The 27,321-nt window shown below is 41.3% G+C and overlaps 1 protein-coding gene across 6 annotated transcripts in view; it reads right to left on the reverse strand.

The window, feature by feature from the left end:
- SLC4A4 (solute carrier family 4 member 4) overlaps window positions 1-26,568 on the reverse strand; it is a 250,479-nt gene extending 223,911 nt beyond the window's left edge. For all 6 annotated transcript variants that reach the window (XM_034771668.1, XM_034771667.1, XM_034771665.1 and 3 more), the window contains exon 1: window positions 26,490-26,568. The gene's annotated coding sequence lies outside the window, so the exon portion shown is untranslated. The remainder of the gene's footprint in view (window positions 1-26,489) is intronic.
- Between the last annotated feature and the right edge of the window lie 753 nt (window positions 26,569-27,321).

The raw sequence follows: 27,321 nt of genomic DNA on the forward strand, positions 1-27,321 counted from the left end.
CAACTGTGAAAGACAAGTGCATTTGGGAAATAATTGCAACCCTCCTGCAAAGGCTCAGAGGGCCAGCCCAAAAGTGGGAGAATCCCTAGAGAACATACTAACACATTATCAGGTCTTCTAATCATGCCCCCCAAAAGGGTGCTCTAAAAGCAAAAGCAGCTACCAGTAAATTGATTTAGACCTTCAAGAGCTCAGGGTAATCTTGCACATATAGAGACCTAGCGAACAAATTTGTTTATTAGGGTGTCTGCTTTGTTACAAGATGTCAAGCTTTCTCTGAGCAAAAACCATTCCAAGAATTTTATAAGCCAATAAGCTTCATAATTCCCCCTCGTCTCTCCATTTTCCAGCTAACAGTTTACCAGCAATTCTCCCATCAACAGTTGTGTTTTCCTCCATCTTGGACTCTGTTAGTAACAGCCACATTATTATAGCCTTTAGCTATTAGTTTCCAGCTAAGAAAAGTTCACTTCGCACAGCAGATACCCGAATATTTCATATAGGGGGAGGGGCAGAGGAGAGGGGGCCAGATTCAAAACCAGTAAGTGAATACCCACAGTGCATTTGTTTCTTCTGGACTACTGTACAGCGATAAGTACTAGAGCACCATCTGACATGTTTAATTCTAGAGATGAGCCCAAACCAACACCCCAGATCCTGGCACCCACAAAGTTTGGATCCAATTCTGAACTTTGCAGCACAGGCCCATCTCTAGTTAGTATAGTCTGATGGTTTCCTCACATACTATATGTAGCAGGTAACCAGAAGTCTGTTCTGGAGGATAAATTCCTATTATTTTACAATGTATGAACATTGTACCATTTTACAAGCTGCTGTTCCCCTGCACGATGATATAAGATTTAACATTCTCTACAAGCTAGCATTAGCAGCTACAAATACAAAGCCAGCACACATGCACAAAAGCCTTGCCCCAGAGTTCACATTTATTAAATTATTCAACACTATTTGCGCAACTTTTGTTACGCAGACAAAGGAACCGATTTGATGGCTGATCGTCTAAGTGCAATGGGTGAGAGAGAAAGAGTGTAAAATAAACTGTTTTTCTTTTTAAGCAGCATAGCAGTTGCTTGCTATAAATGCAGCTGAAAACATCTGGAACAGATGGCACTGACTTTTCAAACCAAATAGAAACCTAATGCACATGTATTTCTCCCTTGATTACTTCACAAAACGGCTATGCTTACAGAGGCTTCCTCACAAACTGCTCTGCCAATATGTCAAAGGATAAGATCCTCTTTTAAAGAAGCAATATCAATTCATTTAGGTCCCAGATTGTGTGCGCTTATGAATGTGTGTTATAAACATAACATCAATAGGAATATTTTCAAAAATTCTTTCCAGTCCAGTTTTAAACATTGCCCCACTTCCCAAACATTGCAGTAATGTAGCGTAACCAAAGAGTGACAGCGACTAGGGGGGGAAAGAACAGAACTGCCCACAAGGAGTGAAATGCAAACAAGGTGAATGAATGGTAAAGGGAAGATTTAGTTTTTAAAATGCTATCTAAAACAGCATATGCAACACTGGCAAGTTTGGGGCTTTTTAAATATGGTTTTAATCAGACAGTCCCTTTAAGCTACTTTGAGTGACACTGCACCATTACATACAGATCTCATAAGAAACATCATGAAAATCATCAGCTGTAAGAATTTTTATTATGAGAGGGAGAGAAACATCTCCCTCCACTTCCCCTCAGGTGTCCCCCTCCAGCTGCTGATTGACTACACAGCTTTTCCAAGAGCAGCATTACCAGCTGCTAATCAGCAAGTGACAAGCCACCAGCAGACAAACTGCAGTGAACAGCTGTCTTTAGACATCACTGTTAAAAGGCACCTGCATTATACAGTTCAGGACAAAAACTCACACTCTCATATCTTTAGCATTTTATATGCTTTTACAATAACAGCTTCTAGTTTTAGAGGATCCTTAACTATTTACAGCATATTTCAACGTTTATGCTTTCACCAAAGCATGCAGAGGGAGATACAGGTTGAATGGCCAGAACTAGTACTTCAGTTGCCTTGGCTATCATCATCATCATCGTAAATCCCGGAGGCACATGGCCTCCTTGCAAATTGAGCAGCACCTGGATCCGACTCTGGAAAGAGGCTTAAGGTGGTCAGATGGTAAACTCTGTTTATGTCCATCGCTGTCACGTCCCCAAAGCTTTCAACGCCCACCTGATCACCAGCCATGTAGCAGCATTCCTTGGTACACATGCTTCAGAATCTGCTGGGCTTCCCGTCTAATAATATGTCCACAACAAGAAAACCATCAAAGCCAAACCAGTGCTGATGGAGGCAGTGGCTGAGTTTGGCTTCAAATATCCTAATTTCTGATCTTGTCCTGCCACTTGATATGGAGCAGCTAACAAAGTCAACAAGAATCATAGAATCTCAAGGTTGGAAGGGACCAAAAACATAAATCCAGTGTTCTTCAGCCTTCGTCGGAGCCCATGTTCACTGCCTTACAACAGAGTTTGTATACCGGTGGTTCTACAGATCCTCAGCTTCACAGCGAGTTTGATGTCACAACGCCCCCAACAAAGGCTGTTGAAGGGCCTAAAACATGGCGGCAGCTGCTTCTATACAAGCATCCACATCTTTTCTTCCAGCACTATGACGCTGCCCAAATATCGGTGCCTCACCCGGATAGGCTGATACTGAGCTGACTGCAATGCAGAGCTGGAGGCCACTTGATGATAATGGGTAGGGGTTCAAACCATTGTTTATCACTCAACCAGATCAGCTGCAACAATTCGCCAGACAATGTCGCTGGTATATTCAGGATCTCAGAGCAGAATGGTTTCCTATCTGGGAGTGCAGCCAGACTGTATTCTGTCACAATCATTGTTCAATACCACCATTCAATGATTGATGGATAAGCTTGAGGCAGCAGCTGTCAGTGGCACTGAGCTGACGGCCTTGGCTCCCAGCCTTGTGTTTAATCCACTGGGAGACTAGCAATTACATCCAGAGGCACACCTCCTGACTGACTTTTCTGCCCTTCTCAGATTGTCAAAAGACTCCCTCTGGCCAAAATTTGGCACGAAAGATGCATTGCAAATTTTCACCAAAAATGTGTTCAGACTCCTAAAAAATATTTGGAAGGGGGAGAAAAGCTAAATTTTGGACAGCAGTTGCACAAAGAAATAAAACTGGTGAAACTCTTCAAGAGTTTTACTGGAGATGTGGAAAAGGGGGAGAATTGTGTATCGTCATACCAGCATACCGTGGCTGCTAGGTAGAGCAAGCTGCCCTGTCCCATGGTGGAGAAAGCTGGAGCTATTAGATGGAACAGAGTCTTAGTCCTGAGAGAGAAAAGGGTTTCAACTCTAAGAGAGAAGAGTAAGAGTGGAGTAGGCTTGCTATCCCGGTAAGGTCATGCCATATGGGTGGGCCTAACTCTGACATCAATAGCAATCGCTAGAGCTGGGAAGAAAATATTCTTCATTTTGACTTACAATGTTTTGTGTCAGTTGTTGAAGACCAAAAAAAGTCTATCCGTTTTCCATTTTCAGTTTCTAGATTTGGGGAAACCATTTTCTAATGGGAAAAAATTGGGGGCAAAAAAAGTCAACCTGTTGACTTCAGTGGGAGCTGAGCCGGCCAATGCTGAGCACTTCTGAAAAATCCCACCCTATATAAATGAGATTTTGACAAAAGTCCATCATCATATCAAGATACAACATCCAGCTCAGGCAGTAATGTACCTTCCCCTGCTGAGTGCTAGAATCCACGGGAACCCTCTAGTAGTCAATTTAGAAGCAGGACTGACTAGTCTAAAGGGAGTCTCAGCCTCTCCTAAATCCATAAGAATGGTGGCTACAACATAGGGTCAAGAGGGCACAATGGTTTAACAGTGGGCAAAAGGAAAAGTTGGAGGAAGGGAAGTAGTGCAAAGTGGAGGGAAAACCTGAGAAGGTTTTGCTATTCCAAAAAAAGCAGAGGACCTCCCAAGGGATAATCAGGTAAGTCAGGCTCCCTACTCTGCGTAGTTCTCAGTGAGACTGAAGTCATGCCAGGGGAAGCACCTCAGAAAGTTCAGTTCCACTATGATCAAACCCGACTTATTTCCTAAAGGACATGCAGTGACTCAATATTAATTTGTTTAATGGATTTTTGTTGTTTTGAAACTACCACAGAACTCTTGTTCCTTGCCTCTGACTGCTCTTCTTTTTAAGTTTCTTTAGTGGTCTCCACTTTGCACATTATATTCTAAAGCTCCTGCCAAGGATGGTCTTGTTGTTAAAATACCTAACTAGGAGGAGATGTAGATTTTGGATGGAATTCAGAAGCTTCCGAGAGAGTTAGGAGCACAAGTCCCAACTGACATCATCTTGAGTGACCCTGAACAAAGCAAACTTAACCTCTGGGCTGGTCTACACTTATCAGGGGATCGATGTGCGGTGATCGATTTAGTAGATCTAGTGAAGACCTCCTAAATTGACCACCAATCGCTCTCCCGTTGACTCCTGTACTCCACCGGATTGAGAAGAGTAAGGGGAGTCAGCGGGAGAGCGTCTCCCATCAACATCGCGTAGCGTGGACCCTGTGGTAAGTAGACCTAAGCTACACCGATTGGAGTTACGCTATACACGCAACTCATATTGTGTAGCTTAGATCTATTTTTCCTTTTAGTGTAGACAAGGCCTCAGACAGTTTCGCCAGCACTAACCTAGGGAAAATTCATGCCCAACTCACAGTAATGTAGTGAGGCTTAGAGTATATAACATGTTCTGAGATCACCATTTGAAAATTACTATAGCACTGAGAAGTATTACTTTTTCTATATTGTATTTGTCATACTACTCACAGTTTAGGTCTACAATTTAGGAATCACTGCTCAGTCTACAACGCAAGAAAGGAATCTTCTTAAAAATTAAGACAATCTGCTTGAATGTTTGTTTCTATACAATAGGACACATTTAGAACCTCTGACTCAGAAAGCCTGCCTAATATACTAATGGAAATCACTTTCAGGGTCTGGAAAGTTTGCGAGACGCAGAACAGGTCTGTTTAATACAAACGTCAGAAGTTATAGTGGGAAGGTGAAGACTGAAGGAAGGTTTCTAAAACCGGTTTTAAAGAAAAAGGTTGTTTCTCTACAAAATACAGAACAACTAAACAGATGGAGTGCTGCCACCTTTTGGCTATATAGCCTAAGCACAGAGGCGGTGAAGAATGTGTTTTATGCAAATAAGCCATGCTACAGCAAAAGTACTTCCTTGTTACATGTTTAATTGAAATGGTTTATTGTAAAGAACTTAATTCAGTCTTTCACACAGAGTAATCAACACGAATGCTTTTTATACCTTTAGAATTTATGACAGGAGAGAAGATGACTATTGTGATAAGAAGAGCAGAAAAGCTGATGTGATAGCACTGGTTATCAGATTGAGACACAACCAACGCAAGTTCATAAATGTGCAACATTGCTAGAGAACACAGATAATAAATGAGAAGTTTCCGATATGACTTTGTTATTCTTCCCATTTTAAACATGTTTTGAAATTGGGAAGAAACCCAAATAAGCTTTAGACTTAATGTAGAGACATTCAGCCAGTTCAAACAACCTATGTGGGTAGCACACAGTTCTTCCAATGAGAGAACCAAGTTTAAAATAGCAATCCCTTTGCAGTCAATGAAGTCAGCAGGGGTTGAAACCATGAAAAGGCTCCAAGGAGGAAAGGGGATTGTGAACATCAAGTCACTTAACAGCAATGCCTATTGGCCAAAACAAACGACATTAGCAGAACTCTGGAAGGAGGTCAGTTCAGCACTGACTGTGAAACATGGACTCCCAACCCTAAGAAATAAGACCTCTACTCACTGCCAAATGAGACCTGTATACAGAAAAGTAGGAAGTGGGTAACAAAGCCTGTGCTGAAGCCTGCACCTTCATAAAGGCCATTTGCTTTGCAGGGCCTAGATTACATTAATATGCTAGATCTTCTTTTCCTAGAATTTCCATCACTGATGGGGAGGTTGGGGAATCTAACACTTGAGAAAACAGTATGTCCTCTGCAGAAGCTAACCTTGCCCTCTACTATTCATACACAGCTTTCAACTGAAGTGTCTGCTTCCTTTAGAACAACGTCTCAGTCCCGAGGGCAGCTGCCTTCAGACTATATCAGTCTGCAGACTTGGGGTCCCTTTGGACTCAGGGCTACTGGCTATCCGAACACCAACAGCAGCAAAAGACACCCCTCTTCCATTTGCGACTGCCCAGCAGATAGCATCCAATCTTCTTGGATCAGAATGGCCAGCTTTGTGCCCAATCACTTGTGACCTCTAGGCTTTTGCTTCTCATATATATGGCTGACACCACATATCCTGAACAGACTACAGCTAGTACAACACAGATTGCCACGAGCACATCACCAAAAAAACACTCCCCGCACTGGCTCCTCCATGGGACCAGACCTGGCTACCCGACCACTACTCCTTCTAGGACAGCTACATTCCACTGGAACAATGAAACTGTTGACCAGTGCAGGAGGTTCATCAAAGTGAGACACACAATTGTCACTGGAGCGGGACCCAGATTCTTGCACTTCCTTCCCCTAAAGAGGCGAGTCACTCTGGCCCGCGTCACTCCCAGAGCTGAATGCAAAACCATAGTGATTTGACTGAGCTTTTCCTCATTCTGTTATCCACACAAACAAACAAAAAACCCTGCAAACTAATCAAACTGTTTCTTCCAAAGGCTAATAAAGAAGAAAGAGAAAAGTTATTTCTACTTTTAAATATCTGGGAGGGGTTCAGATACTAAATGGAAGGGGAGATTAACTAGATTAAATCCTAATGAGGAATTGATTACCTTGCAGCCCGTATCTGAATTTTTGTTGAGGAAAAAATATATATACATAATGTGACCAATTCCTCACAGGGTTCATTTCGTCTTCTTTTCTCAACAGAAATTCACATATGGGCTACAAGACATGAAGTATGAGCTGCTCAATCTCTCTTCACTCTGAATGGCCTGGTTTGTGGGTTTATAAATCAGATAGTTCTGTTAAATGTATTTTTCCCTTGGTTATAAAACAATTTACTTGTGTACGCTCTCAGCAAGAGGCTATGATCAGCAGGGACAGAAAAAACTTTTCCATTCTACTCCAGAGAGGTCCCCAACTATTCTATTCTTCTTTACGAACACAAAGCTAGCTCCCTTTCAAAAGTAACTCTTGATAATCTACTGGGTTTAAGTCCTAAAAAACACACCTTTCTGCTATGGGAATAAGGGATGGGATAACAGCATAGCGCACTGGACTTGGACTTAGGAGAGCTAGGTTCAACTACCAGCTCAGCTTCAGATTTCTTGTGTCACCTTGGCCAAGTCACTTCAGCTTCCTTGTACCTCAGTATCCCCATCTGTAAAATGGGGGAGTCCACTTCACAGATCTTATCCTTGTGACACTGCTGTGAGATACAGAGGTCCTCAGATACTACAGGGAGCCATTAAGTATCTAGTGAGATACTCCAACTTGTCTAGAAAATGTAACTAAAAACTAAACAAAAAAAACTAAGAGGTCTCATGTATCCTGTATAGGAAAAGGCTGAGATGGCAGAGCCAAAGCAACTCCAAAGTAGCATGGACTATTTTTATTTCATAGTAATTATTAAATATGGACCCCCATCTGATTGCTTCCACAACAGTTGTTGGTGTATGTCACTAGGATGCAGTGAATGCACTTGCTGATCGGTGTGGCAGAACTCCCTCTGTGGATCACATCTTTGCCCAAAGGGCATGTGACGCCTTGGAGACTCACCTTCCTTTTTGGTATGCACCCACATAAATGTGTTGGTCACATACACCTATCACAATGAACTGTGCAGACAGCTGGTAAAGGGGCCCTTATGTTACCATAAGAACAGCCATATTGGATCAGACCAATGGTCCATCTAGCCCAGTATCCTGTTTCTGACAGTGCCCAATGACCGATGCTACAGAGTGAGTGAACAGAACAGGACAATTTAATCGAGTGATCCATCCGGTCATCCAGTTCCAGCTTCTGGAAATCACAGGTTAAGGGACACCCAGAGCATGGGATTGCATCTCTGACCATCTTAGCTAATAGCTATTGATGGACCTATTCTCCATGAATTTATCCAATTCATTTTTTAATCCAGTTATACTTTTGGCCTTCACAACATCCCCAGCAAAGAGCGCTACAGGTTGACTGTGCGTTGTGTGAAGTAGTACTTCCTTATATTTGTTTTAGACCGGCTGCCTATTCATCTCATTGGGTGACAATGGTTTGTGTGTTATATGAAGGGTAAATAACACTTCCTTATTCACGTTCTCCACACCCTCAATAGATTAATAGATTCTAGGACTGGAAGGGACCTCGAGAGGTCATCGAGTCAAGTCCCCTGCCCTCATGGCAGGACCAAATACTGTCTAGACCATCCCTGATAAACCTACTCTTAAATATCTCCAGAGATGGAGATTCCACAACCTCCCTCATGATTTTATAGACCTCTATCATATCGCCCCTCAGCTTGGAAAAGAAACAACTGAACAGTCACAGTCTTTTTCATCTCCTCTCATAGGAAAGCTGTTCCATACACTTAGTCATTTTTGTTCCCCTTCTCTAACTTTTCCAATTCGAATATATCCTTTTTGAGATGGGGTGACCAGAACAGCTTGCAGTATTCAAGATGTGGGCGTACCATGGATTCACACAGGGGCATGATGATACTGTGTCTTAGGAACATTTTGGAAAGGGATAGAAAATAATGTTAGCTTTTTTGACTGCTGCTAAACATTGAGCACATGTTTTCAAGGAACTATCCACAATGACTTCAAGATCTTTCTTGAGAGGTAACAGCTAATTTAGACCCCATTGTTTTTACACACACACACACACACACACACACAAAATTGGGATTATATTTTCCAATATGCCTTACTTTGCATTTATCAACAATTAATTTCATCTGCCATTTTCTTGACCAATCACCCATTTTTGTGAGATCGCTTTGTAACTGTTCGCTGTCTGCTTTGGACTTAACTATCTTGTCTAATTTTTGTATTGTCAGCAAAGTTTGCCACCTCACTGTTTGCCCCGTTTTCCAGATCAATTATGAGTACAGAATGAGCAAAGCACTGGGGTATATGGTCTTTTCAAAAGACCCACATGAATCAGATTATGCCCAATGTTTTCACGCACTCAATTGTCACTTTCATTATAGTTTAGCCATGTCAACTTTACTTCAGTAAAGGATACCACAAGGGGCAATCAACCAAATGGGCCAGCCCAAGATGGATTTGTCCAGGACACAAAATACTCCAGATTACTAGTTCATGTTCAGTTTCATTCCCTTAGTCTTCATAAAATGGTGACAACAACGCAGTATTAGTCATATACCCTTCGGTATCTAAATATACAGCTTTCACATAAGATTTGGATCTTAGTATTTTCTTCAGTTTTTTCTCCTATCATGTAACTGTGGATAAATCAAGTTCAATTTCAAAAGGAAAAAAAAATGAACATTTAGCAAGGTTGCATTTCTTAGAAATGGTCTTCTCCAACAACTTACACCAGTGCCTATTCATTCTATTCTAACATTCTTCTTGTCACTGTAGTCTCATAAGCCGGTTATTAGGACCTACTGCAAATGCAAACCAAATCTATAGTCTGAATAACATTAACACTAAACAGGACACAAAGGACAGTGAAAGGTCAGTTTTGTGATTATCTTCCACTAGGGAAAATTCTCCAACCTGCCATTTTTTTGAAAGGGAGTGGGAGGGGGAGAGATTATATGTTCGGTATCACCATGTTACACTGTTATTTAGATCAATTAAAGTGGTTTTAGAATCACTGATCACATCTTAAATTAACTTTATTTAAAATTGACAGTCAAGGCACAATACTACTTCATGAAATGTTTGACCTCATCGAGCTGTTGGGGGGAAATCTTGAACATGTTAGTTACTAATTTTTTATGAAAGAAAAACAATTTGACAATATAAATTTTTTTTACATAATACAAAAAGGAAGTGAATGCAGAAAAGTTGAGATAGAATAAAAATACGAGTTACACTGGGTGATTTTTTTTTTTTTAATATAAAAATCATTTCATTCTATTTAGCCAAACTTTGCTCAAATACTTGAGGAGTTCATCTAATATACTGACAATAAATCATTCCACTTCTCTTAATTCCTTTATTCTGGTCAGCCACACTTCTATAGCTGGTGTCTTTCTGCAGTCATAGGGAGAGATTCTGCAACTCTTACTCACATGGAATAATACCTTAATCTACACATGGTGCAATCTATCAGTGTGAGAGATCAGAATCTGGACCCGACTCGGCAGACCACTCAAGTGTGTGCAACTTTAAGCACATACTTACGACCCATTAATAAGCACTGCCTCAGTGCACTGCTGAATCGGGGACCTGACTAACAGTGATTAAATACATTCAGTGGCTGCAGTCACAAAAACTCTAAAGAGGTATTGTCTTTATAATTTCAGTATATCAGGGCATTTGCCGGACACCATAGTAACAGGAATTATTGAAAGTATATTTTGGCAAAATAGTGGTACTGATCATTGAAAGTTCCCAATTGGTCAGATAAGTAGGTGAAATATTTGCACATTTAAGGACATAATATTTATTAACTATACATTTTATGAATGGCTCCATTCTGGTCTACAACAGTATGGGATTTTTGTAGCTTAAAGTATCTGTGGGAAATAGAAGTTTCTCAACATGCAATATGGCCAGTTTATAAAACCATAATTTCTCTGTCATTTTTAATTTAAAAAAAAAAAAAAAAAAAAAGATACAAGAATCAGCTGGTTTATCTTTGGAATTATCTGGCAAGATTAAAAAAATCAATTATTTTTGCTGCACGTTAAGAGAAAACCTCCATGAAATATAAAAAGCAACTGAAACAACAGTAGAAGAGATTTTAAGTTATTAAATGTAATATTTCAAGTAGCTTTGTGTTTTTATACATCTTAACTGTTGACCAGTGAGTAGTTGTGTAGAAAGGGGCTGATTCTCCACTGTTTCACTTATTCCTACATTACACCGGGGTAAATGACTACATAAAATGTTTACACCACTCATGTTTTAAATCCAATCACTGGGACCAAATTTCAGTTGGTGTAAATCAGCGTAACTCCAGTGTCTTCAAAGGTGCTACATCATTTATACCATGTTAGGATCTGGCCCACTCTGTGATTACACCTGATGTAAAGCAGTGGAGAATCAGGCCTACATATTAATATTTCCGTGTAATCTACAAGATTTCCTATTTGGTTATCTAACCAATTGTGTGTGCAGTGATTTTTTAATTTCCCCCCTCTAGCTTTCTGCCTTTAAGGAGATGCATTTCAAGCATGGCCAAATGAGGTAAGGTTGATGGGGTGAGAATGGCACCTCAATTTCAGCTGTGGGAAGCTCTCAAGACAAATACTGCTCAGATTAACTTGGTTGGAAAGACGACTTTGTAAAATCTTAGCACTAGATCAAAAACAGTTGGGGAAAAAAGACAAGTAGTGAACTAGAGAAAGACTGACATACGAAAGATGACCTTGGGTCATGATAGTATGGATTATTGCCCTAATGTAAGAAAATAAGGCATGACGAAGACAAATTTCCCCATCTCCTGCAACTCAAAAAGAGGTATATTCACACACTCCAGGTCAGACCAGCACAGAAAAAATACCACAAGCCGTACCATCCAGAAGAATCATTTTGTCTCTCAACAATACTGGGTATTTAACAAAATACTGACTATCCTTATGTTAACCTCAGATCCCAGGGGATTCAAAATGTACCTCATATGAATGATATGCATCAGGACACATTCTGATGAGAAGTCACCTAATGAAATTAATAGGCAGTAGGTTTAAAAAATAAACCTGGAAGTACTTCTTCATACAACACACAGTCAATCTGTGGATCTCGTTGCCAGGGGATGTTGTGAAGGCCAAAACTATAACTGGGTTCAAAAAAGAATTAGATAAGTTCATGGAGGATAGGTCTGAGATGCAACCCCATGCTCTGGGTGTCTTTAGCCACTGTCTGTCAGAAGTTGGGAGTGGACGACAAAAGGATAGCTCACTTAATAATTGCCCTGTTCTGTTCATTCCCTCTGAAACACCTGGATTGGCCACCATCGTGAAACAGGATACTGAGCTAGACTGACCATTAGTCTGACCCAGTATGACCATTCTTATGTTCTCAGGCAATCTGTCTGCTGCACCACCACAGATTTATGATAAATTTCAAGAGTAGCAGCATATGCTCATCTCAAACCCTGCATCACCTATGAGTTCAGATCAGCCCAAAAGTGCTTCTGCCCCTACAGAGTTTTGGTAAGCTTTCACCAAATCAGACTAGAAATCATCCCATTCAAAGCCTGCTACAGCTAATTGGCACAATGGATCTCATGTACGAAATGCATCCCTGCGCAAAGTGTCCCCTGAGAATTCGACAGTGGTTCACACTAAAGCACTGAGGACTGCCCAGTGCCACCAGGAGAAGAAAATACCCATCTCAGCCACAGTACCCTCCTCTCCAAGCTGATAGCTACTGGAACAGCTGATCACCCAGGGCATTATACACCAAACCTGACCATTGGAAACTGTAATAATGAACTGTAACCTCAGCAGCATGGACACCCAACTAGAGATACACTTCATTCAGGGGCTGAAAGCAGACACCAAAACATCATAAAAGATGACTGGAGCTACAAGCAACAAGACCAATGATTTCATACACTATTCAACAGAACTGCTAGTGTTGGATAAGTTCACTGCCATCTTCAATGTAAACTGACAAGTGGACATAAGAAGACTGTTTTGGTGTAGGAAGCAGAAAGACTCTTCATGTAAGCAGAGAAACAACTCTTGTCCTTAGGTACTTCCATGATACGGTGATAGGAGCAATATACTGTCAGGACCTAGCTAGATATTCACATGTGGTGCACATAGGGTGACCAGACAGCAAGTGTGAAAAATTGGGACAAGGGGGGGGGGGTAATAGGAGCCTATATAAGAAAAAGGCCCAAAAATCGGAACTGTCCCTATAAAATCGGGACATCTGGTCACCCTAGGTGCACGTAACAGGCACGCAGAAGCAGAGAGCTAATGTGCTGAGCAAGCACAACACAGTGATGGGCAAATGAACCCTCACAACAACAAGACCTTCCTCTAAATCAGGGTTTCTCAATCTTTTTGATATCAGGGACCAGCTTGCTGCCTTCCTAAACTGTGTCTAAAAGCATCCACAGCCAACCGGTACATGTTGTTTCTGCTAATTGTTACTGCCAAGGAGTGTGAGAAAAATGAAAGGCAGCCAAGTGATACTCCTTACCACGCTAGCCCAGGAGGCCTGAGTTCTCCACAAAGTAATCCAGGCGTCAGTGCAAGGACTAATGGGCTTGCGGAGCAGGCCAAACACACTGCAGCGGTCAGAACTGCCAGATACAGATATGAGAAATCACAGCTCTGAGAATGAAGTGTATGTATTTGAAATGGAGAGCATCTGTATCCTACATTTCCAGAGGATTTATATTTAGGTTCTTGTAGAAACTTTACAGCTATTCAAGCAAGCTGGTCTGAGGAACAGGTCCCTATTAATGCTGATGTTAAGCTAGCTGCAACTGCTTCCAAACCCATAGGATGACCGGTCCATATGCACAGATTTTCCCAACATGCCTACAAACTTTTCTCCAGAGGGGAGATCCCTGCTTTGCAGTGAGACACACAGCCCTCATTTCCAGCCATGGAAGGGCCTGAAATTTGAAATCAGGACATTTTAAGTCTAGAAAGATTATTTTAAGTCATTTTAAAATGCTTTTAATAGTTTTCTGAGCCCTGTATGGTAGGACCCACAATTCTACTTTAGAAACAGCGGGGGGGGGGGGGACATTAAAAAAAAGTAATTCACAATACATTTAAAAAACGCACTAAAACAGCATTTCTGAAACTGTGATACAGGTACCACTGGTGGTACCTAGGCAATAGGGAAATGGTATGCAGGTTGATTTAAAGTACAATGTTAGAATAAGAACCCACTATAACAACACTGATTAAAATTGTAAAGGTGGCCGGGCCAAGTACTTTTGAGTTTTAAGATGTGACAAAATAGGTCTTCAAGTCTAAGAACCACAGTTCTAAAAAAATTATGAAATATTCTTTTCTATAATCCATATGGCATATACAGAACACATGATGGTGCGAAATGATGCTTCCATTTCTATCCTTGGAGAGCCAGGGAAATATTTCCCTGGCATGTTGATTACAAAGAAAGTGGCAACTCTCTGAAGCTGTTATGTTTGGAATGTTACAATAACTACCAAGGAAATGGGTTAGTGGGTTGGGGGCAGGTCATGCAGTCAGAAGTGCGTGATCACCACTTAATTGGCATGAACTGGCATAACTTGCTCATGGTCTTGCCACACAAATAATTAATCGGATCATCCCAATCTCATAACAATAAAATCTTTTATACCACTAGCCACAGATATCTAAATATTGGGCACCCAGAAGTTCATTCCCACAAATTTCAACTGGCCATCTTTCCCTTGGAACCTACTTTAAGAATAGAGGGGGGAGATTTTGAAAGGGACAAATGAAAACTCTGTTCCCCACTCCAACTGGACGTCAATGGCATTTGGATGCCTAATTTCGTGCTTTTAAAAATATCAAGAGAGGCAAAAATTACCAGCAGGTGACTCTGGAGGAGACATATGCATCTTAAAATGCCAGTTGCAGGTAACGCCCTGAAATTTGTTGCCAGATTATAGCCAACTATGCTCCAGCTGAGCTTTGTAACACTATATGCCAGTTTCTGGGAGACACCTATTAACAATGAACTGCTTTATAAGGAACATCTAATCGGAATACAGCTGTTTAAAGGTAAAAGGAAAATACTTTAATATAATATTAAATCCTGGTTATCTGTACCCATTATCTTGCATTTGTACTGCTTGACTAAATGGAATGATTATCCTTGGAGTAGAGCCAGAAAAGCTGGATTGATACCACAGCTCAAGACTTCAAATCTATTACTGGAATTTTCAAAGCCAAGTTCTGATCTGAAAGATGCTGAGCATCTCCTGGAAGATGTTAAGCAGCCTCTGCTAAGTTGAGGGTGCTCGTCACCTCACAGGATCCGGCCCCAAGAAAATACTAAATCCCTTGTCCTGGTTAACAGAAGACATTTGCAAATGTGAAAAAGCAAAAACAGTGTAAGACAGCTGGTTTTACTTGTACAGAAGTCTACCAACCCCAGAGACCCACATATCTCACCATTACCTGAGGACCACACAGAACTCAGGATGGTCACTAGTGTATACATTTTGAGCGTGATGTGCAAGAGTTGGTATTGCACTGCTTTTTAATAAAAAGTATGATGTACAGTTAATCTTCAGTGAATAGCATGGACTCTGAGTTCCCCTAACTTACTTGTAAAAGCTACAAACAAGACCTCTCTTTATTCAGTCTCTGGAGAAGATATTACAAGATATAGGCTAGGATTTCCACAGAGCGGTTTTTCTGATTCTGTATCTTGAACCAAAATTAATCTTGAACCACTGAACTTTTGATGGAGAGGTGGTGGTGACCCAAGCAAAATTTAAAAAACAAAAAGGCTTTGTTTTGCAATGATGCCTAAGGGCCTATGATTTTGTTCAAGAGTCTAGTATGCTGTTCCCATTTTAAAATGTTAAATGATATTCAAAGTTATGTGCCTATTAATTTATGTGTATTGCACATAAAAGTGTATTTTCAGGGTATGGCTTTACTAGAGCTGTATATAAATCAAACTGGACTGTCTGTGATGCAGGATCAGAGAGCATCAAGGGCCCAATTCAAAGCCCAGTGGATTCAATGTGCTATGGATCATTCTCTGAAGTAACCATTTTGTTATATTTTTATGAAACTGACTTTCAAAGTGGTGCTTTCCCCCTTCTCCCACTTAACATTTTACGATTTTTTTTAAAATCACATTTCTGAGACACACAAGTAATTAACCTGATCTCATTAGGCTTTTCTCTTCCTTCACTTTGGATTCAAAACTAAGTTTCTCTAAAAAAGGGTATGTTTTAATCTGTGTAATGCATGATTTTAAAAAGCAATCTATCCTTCCTAATGGATCAGTTTTCAGATTAAAATGTTTTTCATCACTTTTTATGTTAATCCTTTCCAGTTTTGCTAGCTATCCACATTAAACTGAAAAAGGAGAGAGAGAGAGAGAATCAGAGTATTGCATTAACTAAAAGGAAGTATATTTCCACATCAAAAATAAAAAAAACCAAGACTTTTCTCCTACCACACTAAATGAAATCACTCGACTGAAATGAGAGATAGCACTGGAACACAGCTTCTCCTCAAAAAGGTGTCATAATCCATTTCTGTGGGCAAGTTGCAGTGGGAAAGGTCTAGGTTGGATATTAGGAAAAACTTTTTCACTAGGAGCATGGTGAAGCATTGGAATGGGTTACCTAGGGAGGTGATGGAATCTCCATCCTTAGAGGTTTTTAAGGCCCAGCTTGACAAAGCCCTGGCTGGGATGTTTTTAGTTGGGGTTGGTCCTGCTTTAAGCAGGGGGTTTGAGTAGATGACCTTCTGAGGTCTCTTCCAACCCTAATCTTCTATGAGTCTAAGGCTAAATATAAAATACACTGTCCAGCAAAGGCCACAGAAGCTCTGAAAATGTTTTCCATGACTTGGAAGACTGATGTGTTGTTTGAATCAGATTGTCCTTGCCTCCATAAATCAGACGAGTCCAACAATCATAACTTATATTTCATATTGATCACTGTTAATATTCAGACAAAAGTAGGGAAGGGAGGTGGCCGATACTAATTTTACAACCAGAACTTAAACACACCCATCTCCCAGAAGTCCACCCCAAAGGTGCAAAGCTTCTGGATACAGGTTAACTCTGTCAGGGGCCCACAGCCATCGTGAGGCAGTCCATCCACCCACCCCAGTCTAACACCTTTATGCTCATTTATACTTAATCATGCAAAGTACAAAATAAAACATCCTAAACCACAATGTCCATCATTAGCTCACCCATCACTTGAGAGTCCATGGGGGAAATCATGAGTGTTCTGTCTGCAAGGTCACCAGGATCTTCTGCCCCCTCCCCTATCCTGCCCCTGCAGCAGCCTCTCTTATCTTAAGATGTCTCTTTCTCTCCAGTTTCCCCTGTGAACTACTTTATAGACTTCTGCTGGGGGTCACCTGCTTCTTTTCTTCAGGCTTTCGGTAATTTTCCACTGCTCTCACATCCCACTCCTTTCAGACAAGAGGAGAAAATGTCTTCTCCCAGCTAGAGCAAACTGGTTGCCCCAAGGTTTTTCTACTTTGAATAGACGACTATTGAGCGCTGACCACTCACCATTGTCTCTGGCCTGACAGAGACATGACAACTCTGCTGACTAATGGGGAATCCACATACATATAGGCTTTCCGCAACACAGTTTCATAAAATTATCCACAATTCCGAAGTGGTGCACAGACAGACTCCCCAATTCATCTCAATACTGTTTTTCTGCAATTAGCCTACTGGTCTTGAAACAAGATTAATTTTCCCCTTTCATACTTGCTTTGATGATGTGTCACTAATGTATTAGATAAATAAAGTGAAAGCACTTTCACTTAAAATCTTGCTAATAACTAAATATTTTCCTATTACTACTGATGCCATCTAATAGGTCTTTAAAGTGAAATTCACTGCATAAGGTCCCATACACCTTTCACACCACAATTAACCCCCTGATTAAGGGTTTGTGTGTCACACAGGACCATGTGCAGGCCAAGCCATCAGCATTGAGGGGAATTTTGACCCCAGAAAACAGGCAATTTATAACAGGGTCTAAATGTTGGTCAAGAGAAAAGTTTTTATGCCTATTAAGGGTCCAATTCTGCCACCCTTATTCAATTACCTTGCCATGCATTTCATACATTCGTTTCAATGGGGCTGTTCACATAGGCTTGAATCCAGAAAAGCATTTCATAATCAATCAGATTAGTAGCAATAACCTGTAATCGATAAAAAAGTTATACTCTGCACTGTACGCCCAGAGCCATATTTCAGACAGTGGACTCCATATTTATAAGCACAGTTTTCCACCTGTCTTGCATCTGATGAAGTGAGGTTCTTACCCACAGAAGCTTATGCTTCCAATACTTCTGTTAGTCTTAAAGGTGCCACAGGACCCTCTGTTGAGTTTTCCACCTAAGTCACTCACCATTTAGGTAAGGTGAATATCAAAGTCCTAGATTTGCAGGAAGGAGCTCTGATGTAAAAATGACATAGTGCAGTTTTCAAAAACTGTCCCCAACTATGGAGTCCAACTTAGGCTAAACGGGAAAGGTGGTCCTTAAATAAAGCAAAAAAAAGATAATGGAAACTAGAGGAGCTGCACTGATTTATAATGAAATGTAATTTGTATCATAGCCTATGGCTGGATCAAAAACCACTCAATTTTCCTTACCCCAAAGGGAAATTAAATTCCACGGGCTGACCCGCTAAACTGGGTTTAACTCCACCACAAAGACTTGGGTTCTTGAGGGCTGCAATGATCAACAAGTACATGATTTTACAAAAATGGAAGAGCGGGTTTATGCCGAGAATAGAGTGGCAGGCAAACCTGCCTTAGTTAGCAGCCAAAGAATGAACAGTCATTGCAGTAGATAGCAATTATATGAATCTGAAGAAATTCGGACCCTGTTTCTAGGTACATTTGGATAGAAAAGTTGAGCTGGCTCAAAGAATGCCAGGCCTCTATTCCTCCCAACACCTCCTCTCCCATCCAGTACCCTCTTCATATAGGTCTTCTCCCATTTTATTACCGTTACCTTCACCTATCTATGTAGTATTGTCTGGTTTTGTATTGTCTGCTCTTGCAGCTTTGAAAAGTTATAAAATTGCATAATTCCATAATTTTACTGGAGATCCCATGAAGCATGCAGTATTTGAAAACTTATACAAGCTATAAATCATTTACCTTTCTGTATTTTTCATTGTCTGTTTCTTTATGAAACTCAATAAAGAATTAATCACACACAAAAAGAGTTGTAGACTGTACCTCAAGTTAGTCCGTTTGTTTTCAGGAAGCAGGGCATTATTATAAAGCTTCAAGATAACATTTTAAATCTCAGAATATTTTGAATTAGAACATTTTAATTAAGGCAACAATTATATTAGAATTGAATGAAAATTATTATAATTATGATAAATGGTAGAAGTAAAGGGATTTTAGTAATCCACAGTCTTAAGTCTGTATTTCCAGGAGTCACAATCCATCATCCAGATGTGATATTCATGGATTAGGACTTTTTGATATCAGGACAATTAAGAATTACTTAAAGTATGAGATGCTCCTGAGTTTGACAAACATTTTAAATTGTAACAAAGTAGAAATCTGAACCTGCTAACACTTCTAAACATTTTTTTGTTAATATTTTGGGACTGAAATAACAAGTATCTTATCTCATAGCTGCATATGCCTGCAATCATAAATGAAATAAGCATAGCAATCTTTGATTTGTTCCTAACTCTAAGTCATAAGAGTAGCCATACTGAGTCAGACTAATGGTCCATCCAGCCCAGTATCCTGTCTTCCAACAGAAGCCAATGCCAGGTGCTTTAGAAGGGATGAACAGAACAGACAATCAAGTGATCCATCCCCTGTTGTCCACTGAATTACAAAATAAAGTTACAAAAGAAAGAAAAAAAAGAAAGAAAGAAAAAGCTAGTTTAAGGCCTGATCCAAAACCCACTGAAGTTAATGGACAGTCCCTTATTGGCTTCAGCGGCGTTTGGGTCAGGCCTATAGTGAGTGTTAGATCATTGTCCTTTGGACTATGAAGGTCCCAGGAATCTGTGCAGGAGTTTGAAGTGTAAACTTTACATTTGTCTGCAGCGTAGCTAGCCAGGTGTACCAAATGCAGCTGAATGGAAGACACTCGTTTCCAGCAAACGAATATACCCTGAAAGCATAGAAGGATGTTTTCTGCTTTTATAGAGAAGTTAATCAAAATACATAACATGGTTTGATTGTTAAGACATATTGAAAATGTTTTAAAACAGTGTCATCTTTCAAGCATAATCTCACATATCTCATAATACGTAATAATTACGTATTAATTGCCATAGGTGTACATGGTGCTATGCAAACGCTTTTGAGGTTTATGGCCAGATCTCCCACTATATGAGGAAAGCCCCCACTGAGAACTTCTACGGCATTATCTCCTGGGGTGGAGGGAGGGAAGAAACTGAAGCAGAGTTTGCCCTACACCCCAGGGAGAGAGGCCAATGCTGCAGAAGTAGTACTCTTATGTTTTTTTTGTTCCTTCCCCCTGACTTCTCTCTCTCACTCTGCCAAATTAATACTACTGCCAGGTGCTTCTGGAATTTGGGGTTCACATTTTGTTTGAACCCAAAATGAAAAAAGGATTCTCAGTTTAGCTAGTTCTTTAATGAATTGTTTTCTCACCAGAAAAATTAGAAAACAGAACCTATTCCTTCTTCCCCTGAAGTCCCTGGCAGGATCAGGCCCACAATTAGATATAATTCAGGAGGTCTCAGACTTTCTCCACAGTATGGACCACATTTTAACAGACACTAGGGGCCTGATTCTCATCTTACTTATAATGGTAAGAATCTTAGAATGGTACTGAAGTCTAAAACATGCGATCTGAATCAGGGCCACTCTCAGACACCTCTTCTTTCATTAAGAATTGCGCAGACTACCATCCACCATCTTGGTAAACACCTCATTGGGGCAACTATAACAATTACTTACAAGAAATATTAATATGAGGAGCATTTAAGGTATTTTTAGCTGTCTTTCAGTGCTGCGTAGCAGCTGGAAACAAGGAGGAATAGCCCTCACTATGTGGTCAGCTAACTCTTAGCAGGACACCAGTGGTCCAGTTTGGGAACCTCCATTACAATTGGTAGACTATGCGGAGATGAGCCGCAGTCAGTACTGGAATTGCGGAGATATTTTAAGTCAATATTTAGATGCATGGTCCAGATAAATAGGATACAAGGTACAGCGCACTTCTTAGCCACTGACTTTTGCAAATAATAAAATTCACCTGTTGAAGGGAAAAAACCCAGGTAGATATGATGCACATGTATAACTAAAAAAAAATTAAATAATAATCCCTAAAGCCTTTCAAAACAACAATAATATTATTTTACAATAGAGTAACCAAGGTATTTGGTTTTTAAAAATGAGCACTTGGTGTTCACATGCAGCAATTTGCCTATATGAATTTACAGTGCGTTCTCAGCATCTACACTGACCCAAAAGATGCATCTTTGAACTAAAAAGTCTGTATACTAGCCTTGACCTGACAGACCATGAGTCTTCCTTTGAAGCCATCATACAATACTGAGTAAATAAGTTCTAAAGAGTCCAAGATACATATTTATATGTTAGCAAATAAGAGGAAAAGAGCACAGTGCAGATTCATCTGAATAGTTACAAAGCTCTAACTTCTTATTTACACAACACACTAACAGCTTTTTATTATTAAACCAAGTGCTATCAGCAGACTCAGCACTGTGCTAACACAAGAAGGAATGCCCCTGTCCCAAGGAAATTGAAATCGAAAGCAAATACAGATAATACAGATTCGACAAAGGATAGATCAGAGGAAGGTTCAGGGCGAAAACCTGGTCTCACTGAAACCAATAACAAAAGTCCCATTGACTTCAATAGGGCCAGGATTTCACTCAATCTTTACACCAATGGTGCAGAACTCTATTTTGTTATCAAGCCACACAGGAATAGGACAAGTTTAAGAGAGGGATTTCTCTTCTCCCCTCCCCAATTTTCTTTATTACAGAAGGGTGTGTATTTTTTTAAAATAGCTGAGATAGAGGTGGTCCCCCAATCACACTTTTTTATCCAAAACCACGAAGATTAGTATAGTAACATGAGACAATCCAGACATTCTACTTCTATCAATCTTAAATCTAAAGTTCCATGGTTTTGTGGATTTTGAAGTCATACTTTTCAAATTTTCTGCATAAATTTTAAGCCACACAGTAACTGATGATTGTTCTTGACACAGACTAATAAGATGGACCTGATCCTGGCAGTTACAGGAACACTGAATCAGGCTGCAAGAGTCCAGATTCTGAAGTTAATATACAAAGAAAATACCTCAAAGCCAGGCCACCAGAGCAGGGCAAAGATCTAGCCATCTGTTATAATTAAGTCACCATAATCTGTGGTGCACAGTGACAGACTGGAAGGAATGGGGCCATAGAAAAGGCATCAGGGCTACTAATTTTCAATAAAGTATCTTCAGAGGAGAACATAACCCAAACACCAAAATGGAGGGGAGTTTACATCATTTCTTCCCTCCTATCCCCGGTCACATCCAAAACTGCAACAGATGGGCCAAGTGCATGCTGTAGTTCGACACAACTGACTTAGTTCGCCTGATAATTACAAATCCTTTTACCTATGCAATTGTGACAAAAAGGCTTAAGATTCAGTCAAAAGAGCATCAATCTGAACTAACTGAATGGCACAAACTGCAGAGATAATTAATCAAAGTGAGTACAGATGCATATACTCTTATTAATGCCAGCTTCCTGAGAAAATAGCAAGTCCAGCAAGTCATTGTCTACAAAAGAAATATTTTGTATTTACTAACAGACAAGTAGTAAAATAAAAGTCATTTAGACTAAGATTTACCTATTAAGAATAGCTGCCTGATGTAACTTTTTTCCTGAAATAGAAGAATGACTGTCTTTTTATTCTTAAAAAAACAGTTTTCCATTCATAAAAATCAACAAAAAACATGTCATGTCATATTAATGCATCTTCAAATTCTTATTGCAACAAGGGACCTCTTGAGATGAAAACTTAACCTGCTTTCACAGAAAGAAACTTCTCATACTTGAGTATAGCGCCCTCATTGACAGGCAGGCAAATCAGAGAACAACATGATTTACAAATGAACACATTTTCAATTCTTAAGAGACTTTTTCCTTTAATGTGCACTTTGTGCATAAATCTCCTCCTTAATTGTCAGTGCAAGGTATCAGCAGTTTTAGTATTTGCCATACATGGACAGACGGTAAGATTATCAGCATGTATTTTGAAGGTTCCCCTACAGTATTTCTTTTAAAATCCAATTACTTAAAATACCCTCCAGATGATACAAAACTAACAAGTCAGGATGTTTACTGCATCACCCCTTGAAAAAAACAAATAAAAGCAACACGCGCCTATGCTCTCCTTGCACCACATTTTCAGCTTATAATACCAACAACACATCAGGCAGTCATCTCTACCAACTCTTTTAGAGAGTGGAAATTCACACATAATGAAAGTGGTGGAAATCGGGGTGGGGGTGGGGGGGGATTGTTTTCCTTTGAAATGAAACAAAATCTGTTACTGTTTCATGTTTTCAGTCTGGAAAAAAAATAGAAGGAACAACAAACAAGGCACCACTTGAATCTCAGGGTTGTACTGCCATTCACAAACACCTAGAGCCATATCCTTACAATTTAATGTCAGCAAAAACCTGGAAATGAAATGGAGTCTTTTCATTTCTGTGATTCCACAACAAAACCACAAAAGTCACTTTGAAAGACACTGCACTTACTTCTGCACTGAAACACATGTAAGATATTGAAAGAGACAGACCACTGCAAATTAACAAGTCCCTTAATCTGCAATGTAAAATATATACAAACACAAAATTCCATTTAAGATTCTGCATCTGAATGGGAACTAGAGGTAATTACAACTAAGCTATTGCTAGTATGGAGACTCTTACCTCTTTTATATGCAGATAACTTCTGGTTTCCAAACAAAATAAGAACTGGATATATTTGCATGAGATTGCATGTTAGCAAGTAGCAAATTCTGCTCCCACACAAAATGTTTGGCTCTTTAACATTTTGCTAAATTCATCAAGCCAACTTTAACTATGGGAAAAATAGGACTTAATTGTTCCAGTTATGCCTAAGTAGTAAGCATGTTGTGTGAAGTAGTTTTTAGATACAAAGCAAACTGTACATGTCAGTCTCTTATTTCTAAGAGTCTGTACTCCGTGGAATATGTCTTAACACAAATCCAGTGAAGCTACTACCATTGTGCCTTAGGGTCACTGCAAATACCTAGGCACATGAGTAACTCTACTCACAGGTTTCAGAGTAACAGCCGTGTTAGTCTGTATCCGCAAAAAGAAGAACAGGAGTACTTGTGGCACCTTAGAGACTAACAAATTTATTAGAGCATAAGCTTTCGTGGACTACAGCCCACTTCTTCGGATGCATAACTCTTTCTACTCACAGGAGACGTCCCCTCCAAGTTAATGGAACTATGTCTATGAATAAAGTTACTCAGTTCATAAGTGTCTGCAATATCAGGCTTAAGGACACAATCCTCTGGAGATGTTGAGCTCCCTGACTTCAGTGGAAGCTGAATGTGCTTGTCAATTTCAGGGGTGCTAAGTACCTTCCTTGCAGCATCAAGCCTGATATGTTTCATATTTTTTTAAAAACAAAGTTGCCATGAAGCTCTACGGACATTATCAAATACTATAAAAAATTTTGAATACAGGTGCTAAAAGAATGCCCTCCTAACAAAGGAAACATAGAATAATGCTTAATGTTGCAGCAGAAAATAAGATTATGAGAACAAAAGGATGATTTAACATTCATTTCCATGTCTGTTCTTTACTTGAGAGAGGAACACTTGAGGACTAGAATTGTTAGCAGTAAGTTCAAGAAAGAAAGGAGCAAGAAGATTGGACAAGAAACATTTCTCAGCTTTCAAAGTAGCAGCCGTGTTAGTCTGTATCCTCAAAAAGAACAGGAGTGCTTGTGGCACCTTAGAGACTAACAAATTTATCTCAGCATAAGCTTTCGTGGGCTACAGCTCACTTCTTCAGATGCATAGAGTGGAACACAGACAGAAGATATTTATACATACAGAGAACATGAAAAGGTGGAAGTACGCATACCAATTGTAAGAGGCCAATCAATTGAGATGTGCTATCAGTAGCAGCAGAAGAAAAAACTTTGAAGTGATAATCGAGATGACCCATAGAAGGTATGAGGAGAACTTAACATGGGGGGAAAAAAATTCAATTAGTGTAATGACCCAACCATTCCCAGTCTCTGTTTAGACCTAAGTTAATTGTGTCTAATTTGCATATTAATTCCAGTTCAGCAGTCTCTCTTTGGAGTCTGTTTTTGAAGTTTTTTTGTTGCAAAACTGACACCTTCAGCTTGTTTATGGAAGTGGAATATTCCCATTCAGCAAAATGCCAGATGAGATTTGAAGACTGTTTAAGGAAATATGATCTCCTTGAAATGGTTCTTGCTGACAGTTTAATTAGTAAGCTTTACTGATTTATCAAAAGTTTCCAAATAATATCTGTTTAAATACTGTCAGGTATCAACTGGTAAACACCAGATAGAAGTGTTTGAAGGGGAGGGGGAGGAGGTCCAATGTCACTTTTTTTACACAGATGTTAAACTGAGAAAAAAAGATTATTTTTTTTAATCCAGTGTAAAAAGTCAAACTTAGCGGTATGCATTTCCCATTTTAGGTCCAATCCAGCACTCTTTGCCAGCGCAAGACAGCCACTTACAGTTAAATTTACCACAGAAAGAGTGATTGCATTTGCAGTTCTCAGAGTGGCAAGCCTGTGGTTTCTTCATGCAAGTAAAATTCTGCATTCATCAGAGATAGGACAAATTGAATGCTAATGGAAGAATTGCTTTAACCACTGTGGAAAGCGATATAAAATAACTGTACACACGCAACAGACAAGAGCCTCAGTTCCTACAAACCGATCCATGCCGATGGACCCTTCCGCTCTTTGAGAGCCCCACTGGCTTCTGCATGGCTATTGGGGTCCTGCTGTGCACAGCAAGGTGCAGGATCTGGGCGACAATTTGTATACCTAAGTAATATACACGTCTGTTGTGTGTGCATGTGTATACACAGTTGCACTCGAAGTCTTGCGCACACACGCTTGTGCAATACAGGCATTTTCTCTTGGACACGGGAGTGTCTGTACTTCTTGTCGAACTTGTAAATGCCCAGTATGCAGCGCATGCCATGAAACGCCTGAAAAACCCACGTGTTAAAGTGCTTTCCTCCTTTTTGTCGGTCTCGGAGGTGGCCCGTGGTGGGTAGTTCATTGCTTTGGGGAGCCGGCTGCAGTGAGGGGATCCATGTAAAACGCAGGGGCAGGGTGCATGCCGCTCACACACACACACACACACACACCCACCAAGTCCCTGCCCGATAAGCCCCAGCAGCGCCGGCGGGCAGGTGCCCGGGGGGGCGGCGCTTTCCCCAGGCACAGACCCGCTCACCCCAGGCACCTGGCCCCGGGATCCAGGAAACCCCCGAGCGAAGCGGAGGAAGCGCCGCGCCCCGCCCCGCCCGCAGCCCGGCTCCGCACGGAGCCCACCTGCCCCAGCCCCGCGCTCACCTCCGGGGCTCGGTCCTGCGGCGCTCCTCCAGCGTGGCGGTTGGGCGGGCCGCGCTCGCGGCGGGGGACTCGGCGCGCGGGGCGGTTGCCCAGGCGGGAACTGCGGCGGCCCCCGCGCGCGGGACGGGGACCGGGCCGGGACCGGGGGCGGGCTGGCGGCGGGGCCGGGAGACGGGAGAGCCGAGGCGGGCCGGGCTGCTGAGCGCCGCGGTGCACTGCCGGCAGCCCCCGCCCCGCTCCCGTTTTAAAGCCGCGAGTAGCCGCGGGCCGTCCCCTTGCCCCCGTGCCATTGCTGCCGCGCGGCGTCACGGGGCCGCGGGCAGGCGCGGGGCGGGGGGCGGAGTCGGGGCTGCTGGTGTTACAGGCTCACTCACTTTCCCTTCGCTCGCCGCGGCTCCGGCTCCGGCTCCGGCTCCCGCCCCGCGCCGGCCGGCCGGGCAGCAACTGCTCCGGGCTTCGCCTGCTCCCGTCCCGGGGAAGAGCCCCCCGGGGGAGATGGGTCCGGTTTGCAGAAGCGCCTCGGGGGCTTTTTCTCCCCCCGACCCACGGAGACACATTGACCTCCCGCGGGGAGGGGCCCCTCCAGCTGGAGTCGGAGCAGTTTAAGTTCATCCAATTGCCTTTCAGCCCGGTGAGAACAAGAGTCACACACACAGTTTGCTGCTGGCTCAAGTGGAGTGACCCAACCACAGCCTTGCACAACCGCGGGGAGAGCCCTGCTTCTCGTCTTGGCCTGCGGAAAGGGGGGATCCAAGACACTGCACAACAGCGGGGGCTTTATGCCCACCCGCCCCCGTGTGGGAGATTATCCCGCATGGAAAGTTTCCTGCTA

This window comes from Trachemys scripta, chromosome 5 (genome assembly GCF_013100865.1).
Source record: "Trachemys scripta elegans isolate TJP31775 chromosome 5, CAS_Tse_1.0, whole genome shotgun sequence".
Classification (NCBI taxonomy): domain Eukaryota; kingdom Metazoa; phylum Chordata; order Testudines; family Emydidae; genus Trachemys; species Trachemys scripta.